This window comes from Schistocerca cancellata, chromosome 4 (genome assembly GCF_023864275.1).
Source record: "Schistocerca cancellata isolate TAMUIC-IGC-003103 chromosome 4, iqSchCanc2.1, whole genome shotgun sequence".
Lineage (NCBI taxonomy): Eukaryota > Metazoa > Arthropoda > Insecta > Orthoptera > Acrididae > Schistocerca > Schistocerca cancellata.
In genome coordinates, this window is record NC_064629.1 from 8,963,269 (window position 1) to 8,969,907 (window position 6,639).

Below are 6,639 nucleotides of genomic sequence, written 5' to 3' on the forward strand. Positions count from 1 at the left end.
AACTGCTTCTGGAGATAGGCATTCTCTGAAGCTGACCTACATTCTGTTTTACACCATGGGGTTTTCTGGCTTTGGGAGATGGAATGGCATAACCGCACGCACAACAAGCTGTGTGTCATTAAGGAGACTATGAATGTGTGGAAGTCTTCCAGACAGGCCTCTCCCAGGGAATCAGTCATCCTCTGCTTGCTCTGCATTGACTATATGAGGCTAATGCATGATTACCTACTCTGTTGCGAGGAGCCACCTAAGTGTCACTGTGGCTTCCAAATGACAGTCGTCCACCTCTTGCTGGACTGCTCACATTTAGCCGCTCTGCGGCAGACTTTCAACTTTCCCACCACCCTGCCTTCGGTGTTGGACACAATGTCTCCACAGCAGCTTTAGTTTTACATTTTATCTGTGAGACTGGGTTTTATATTTCTATGTAGGGTTTAGTGTGTGTCCTTTCACCGTCTGTGTCCTCCAGCCTAGTGCTTTAGGGTTGAGGTTTTAATGTGTTGCAGAGTTGCTGGCATTCCCTTTCTATTCTCGTGGTTGCCAGCCACTGTAACCTGCTTTCATGTTTTACTATTTTCTGTTGTTTTCTTGTCCTCTTTTGTTCCTTTTAGTGTTCATAGCGTTCCCTTCATTCTCATGGCTTTTCCTTTCTTTCCGTTTTGTGTTACATGTTTCATCCATTTTATTCTCACACTTGTGGCATTGCTTTTTCGCAACGTTGGTGAGGCTGATGGGGCAATAGCTATCAAGATCAAGTGGGTTTTTACCGAATTTGAGCACAGGAATGATGGTGCTCTCCCGCCATTGCGATGGAAAGAAGCAATCGCACCAGAGCCGGTTGAAGATGACGAGAATATGTCGTTTGTAGTCAGATGAGAGATGTTTAATCATCTGGCTGTGGATGCGATCAGGCCCAGGAGATGTGTCGGTGCAATGTGCAAGGGCACTGAAGAGCTCCCACTTCGTAAATGGGGTGTTATAGGATTCACCACAGCATGTAGTGAATTAGAGGACGTTTCCTTTCAGCCACCGTTCGAGTGTGCAAAAACCTGGGGGGTAATTATCCAATGCAGTGGCTAGAGCAAAGTGCTCGGCAATCGCATTTGCGTCGGTACATAACTCGCCATTTATGGTAACACCAGGGACAGCCGTTGAGGCCTGGTACCCAAAGAGGCATTTGATCTTTTCCCAGACCTGGGAAGGTGATGTGTGGCCCCCAATGGTGGAGACTTATCTCTCCCAACACCACTCCTTCCGTTGTTCGATAAGGTAGCGAACACTGGCACGGAGCCATTTAAAGACTATTACTTGCTCCAGGGAAGGGTGCCACTTACGCCGCTGTAAAGCTTTCAGACACTCCTTAATTGCTTCAACGATTTCCGGCGACCACCGAGAGACTGCCTTACACCGCGGGCATCCTAAAGAGTGCGGGATTGCGTTTTCTGTGACAGAAACAATTGTGCTACTCATCTGCTCAACCATCACATCGATGTTACAATGTGGGGGAGATTCAGCGGTGACAGCAAAGGTGAAAGTTACCCAGTTGGCGTTGTTCAAAGCCCATATGGGCAGGCATCTCTGTGCCTGATGCTGGGGCAGTGACAGGAAGCTGGGGGAAGTGCTCACTGCCACACAGGTAGTCATGTGCTCTCCAATGGATAGATGGGAGAAGTTCTGGGCTGCAGATTGATACGTCAATGGCCGAGTAACTCCCATTAGCCACAATGAAATGTGTGGTGGCCCCAGTATTTAAGAGACAGAGGTCGAATTGTGACAGCAAAGTTTCGACATCTCTGCCTCGCCCAGTAACTATGGTACCACCCCACAAGGGGTTATGGGCATTAAAATCTCCTGAAAGTAGGAAAGGTTTAGTCAGTTCATCAATCAGTGGAGCTAATACATTCAGGGGTACTGCACCATCTGGATGAAGATATACATTGCAGACAGTTATTTCCTGCATCATCCTTATTCTGACACCCACATCTTCAAGAGAGTTTTGAAGTGGTACATGTTCACTACAGATTGAGTTTAGAACATAAACGCAAACGCCACCTGACACTCGATTCTAGTCACTGTGGTTCCTGTAATATGCCTTATAGCCACGGAGGGCAGGGGTCCACATTACTGGGAACCAGGTTTCCTGGAGGGCAATGCAGATAGCAGGTGTAAACCTTAACAGTTACTGTAGCTCAGCCATGCAGTGGATAAAACTACCGCAGTTGCACTGGATGATGACATCGTGAGACTGGGTTGGTTGGTTGGTTTGGGGAAGGAGACCAGACAGCGTGGTCATCGGTCTCATCAGATTAGGGAAGGATTGGGAAGGAAGGCAGCCGTGCCCTTTCAGAGGAACAATCCCGGCATTTGCCTGGAGTGATTTAGGGAAATCACGGAAAACCTAAATCAGGATGGCCGGACGCGGGATTGAACCGTCGTCCTCCCGAATGCGAGTCCAGTGTCTAACGTGAGACTGGGAAGGCACGGAACATTCAATCAGGCAGTGTAAGGCTCAGAGTCACCTGCTTCCACTGCTTTATTGCCTGAATAGTCTATATCCATCGTGTGAGGGTCTGGCGAGATCTAGGTACTTAGCAGGCGCCCAAATCTCCACCCCATCTTCAGCTGCAGAGCTTGTAGGTAGCAGTGGTGTGGGTGCGACCACAATTTCCTTGGTCTTAGCGGTTTTCGTTTTGGATTTCTCTCACTGCTCCTTGGGTTTCCCTGGCTGGGAGAACTTCACTGGCTAAGACTCCAGGACTGAGGATGAGCGTGAAGTCCTACAACCAGCTGCTTTTGTGCTCTTTGGGCACTGGCAGGTGTCATGTTTCCCACTAGAAGATACCTGGAAATGGAGTGACCAAAGGGACCACTTCCTAGCAAGAGAAGCTGAAGAACACTTACGCTTCTCCAGTTCAGAGTTGTGGATAGATGTCCCTGATGGTTGGGTGGGTGGGGGGGGGGGTGGAGGAGGAGGGGGGGGGCTGTTGCTCCTCAAGTAGGTGGTGCAGGAGCATCAGGGATTGAAATGCTCTCCAACATCAATGGGGCAGGTGTAGTCTACAGGATCTGATAGGTGACCTGGTTTGGCAGAGCTGATGGTGTCAGAATTGTTGTAGTGGTGGTGTAAGACTATGTCATACACACAGGATGCAGGTGTTCAAATTTTCTCTTAGCCTCAGTGTAGGTCAGTTGGTCCAGGGTCTTGTACTCCACGATTTTCCTTTCTTTCTGGAGAATCCAGCAGTCAGGTGAGCAAAGTAAATAGTGCTCTCCGCAGTTGACACAGGGTTTTTTTTTTTTTTTTTTTTTTTGGGCGCACAGCTTCAATGGTCATTAGCGCCCTGACTACTCTAAGAATGCACCGCGAGGCACAAGTTGACAACAACAACTAAAAGGGAAAACACGATAAAAGACAGACTGACAGGCATAGGATTAAAAAACAGCATCATCAAATGTCCTTAGAGAGGTTTGTCAAATTGATAAAACGAAGAACACGAGCAGCTGCTCGTGGGTCATCCGCTACAATGGCATCGAAAGTACTTGGCAAGTTAAGATCTAGACACAGTGTGTTTAAATTGGGACAGGACATTAAAATGTGTCGAACCGTCAGCAAGTGCCCACATGGGCAGAACGGCGCCGGCGCAGCCGTCAGCAGATGGCGATGGCTGAACCGGCAGTGCCCAATTCTTAACCGGGCCAAAACTACCTCCTCCCGCCGAGAAAGGCATGAGGAGGACGTCCAAGCCACGGGAAGAGGTTTTAAGGCCCGAAGCTTGTTGTCTGTAAGTGCAGCCCAATCGGCATGCCACAGCGATAAAATGCGCCGACAAATGACCATGCTAAAATCGGACGAAGGGACACAACAAGAAGCTGTCCAAGGCTGGAGGACCGCAGCCTTGGCCGCGGCATCTGCAGCTTCATTCCCAGGGATACCGACATGGCCAGGAACCCACATAAAGCTAACCGGAGAACCGACGTCCACCAGCTGCTGAAGAGAGCATTGGATCCGGTGTACGAAAGGATGAACCGGGTACGGATCACTGAGGCTCTGGATGGCGCTCAGGGAGTCGGAGCAGATGACATAAGCAGAATGTCGGTGGCGGCAGATGTAAAGAACAGCCTGGTAGAGAGCAAAGAGCTCAGCTGTGAAGACCAAACAATGGCCATGGAGCCGGTATTTGAAACTTTGTGCCCCAACAATAAAGGAACAACCGACCCCGTCATTGGTCTTAGAGCCATCTGTATAAATGAAAGTCATGTTGATGAACTTCGAAGTTCCAAAAAACGGGAGTTGTAGACCGAGCCGGGGGTAACCTGTTTTGGGAGCGAGCTGAGGTCAAGGTGAACGTGGACCTGAGCCTGGAGCCAAGGTGGCGTGTGGCTCTCGCCCACTCAAAAGGTTGCAGGGAGTGAAAAATTAAGGTGTTGAAGGAGGCGACGAAAGCGAACTCCAGGGGGTAGCAGGGCAGAGACATACAACCCGTATTGACGGTCGAGAGCGTCGTCAAAGAAGGAACGATAAGACGGATGGTCGGGCATTGACAGTAGCCAACAGGCATACCGACAAAGCAGTATATCGCGCCGGTAGGTGAGTGGCAATTCGCCAGCGTCAGCATGAAGACTCTCTATGGGACTAGTATAAAATGCTCCGATCGCAAGTCGTAAACCCCGATGTTGTATGGAGTTGAGGCGGCGTAAGATGGATGGCCGTGCAGAGGAGTATACGAAGCTCCCATAATCCAGCTTGGAGCGGACGATCGACCGATATAGACGAAGTAGGATGGTTCGATCCGCTCCCCACGACATACCACTGAGAACACGGAGGACATTTAAAGAACGGGTACAACGGGCGGCCAAATATGACACATGTGGAGACCAGCTAAGTTTCCTGTCAAATGTAAGGCCTAAAAATTTGGTTGTCTCCACGATTGGGAGAGCAACGGGACCGAGTCTTAAGGACGGTGGGAGAAACTCTTTGTAGCGCCAGAAGTTAATACAGACCGTCTTCTGGGCAGAAAAATGGAAGCCATTGGCGACACTCCAGGAGGAAAGACGGTCAAGAGAACGCTGAAGTCAGCGCTCCAGGACACGTGTACACTGCACGCTGCAATAGATGGTAAAATCGTCCACGAAAAGGGAGCCTGATACATCAGCTGGGAGGCAATCCATTATTGGATTGATCACGATGGCGAAGAGAGCGACGCTCAAAACTGAGCCCTGTGGCACCCCATTCTCCTGGCGAAAGGTGTCGGACAGGACAGAACCCACACGTACCCTGAACTGTCGATCCATTAAAAATGAACGAATAAAAAGAGGGAGGCGACCGCGAAGGCCCCATGTATGCATGGTGCGGAGAATGCCCGCCCTCCAACAGGTGTCGTAAGCCTCCTCCAAATCAAAGAACACAGCCGCGGTCGGCCGCTTCCGCAAGAAGTTATTCATAATGAAGGTCGACAAGGTAACCAGATGGTCAATAGCAGAGCGGCGCCTACGAAATCCACATTGTACATTGGTAAGTAGGCGTCGAGACTCGAGCAGCCAAACCAATCGAGAGTTAACCATTTGCTCTATCACTTTACAGACACAGTTGGTAAGCGAGATAGGTCGATAACTGGAAGGCAAGTGCTTGTCCTTCCCCGGCTTAGGAATAGGGACAACAATAGACTCGCACCAGCATGCGGGAACATGCCCCTCAATCCAGATGTGATTGTATGTACGAAGAAGAAAACCTTTACCCGCAGGAGAAAGGTTCTTCAGCATCTGAATATGAATATAATCAGGCCCTGGAGCGGAGGACCGTGATCGGCCAAGTGCGTTTTCGAGTTCCCGCATGGTGAATGGGGCATTATAACTTTCACAATTTGAGGAGCGGAAGTTAGGTGGCCTAGCCTCCTCTGCCTGTTTGCGGGGGAGGAAGGCAGGGTGGTAATGAGCGGAGCTCGAAACCTCTGCGAAAAAGCGGCCGAAGGCATTGGAGACAGCCTCAGGGGCCACAAGGACGTCATTCGTGACCTTCAAGAAACTGGTGAGTGGACCTTAGTGCCAGATAGCCGGCGCAGGCTACCCCAGACAACGGAAGAAGGAGTAAAACTGTTGAAGGTGCTTGTGAAAGCAGCCCAGCTGGCTTTCTTGCTTTCTTTGATAATCCGATGACACTGAGCACGTAATCGTTTATAATTGATACAATTCGCCACTGTAGGGTGGCGTTTAAATGTGCGTAAAGCACGTCGACGAGCACGTAAAGCGTCTCTACATGCTGCGGTCCACCAGTTGACTGGTACGCGACGTGGAGAAGAAGTAGGGTGAGGGATGGAATATTCAGCAGCAGCGAGAATGACTTCCATGAGGTGTGCGACCTTACGATCGCAGCTTGTGAAGGTTTGATCCTGAAAGGTCGCCCTGGAAGAGAAGAGCCCCCAGTCTGCCTTGGAGATGGTCCAACTAGAGGAGCACGGAGAGGGGGTATGCTGCAGGAGATGGATAACACACGGGAAGTGGTCGCTCGAATATGTATCAGAAAGTGCATACCACTCAAACCGGCGTGCAAGTTGGGGAGTACATATAGAGAGGTCTAAATGGGAATAGGTGTGAGATGTGTCCGAAAGAAAAGTAGGGGCGCCAGTATTGAGGCAGACAAGA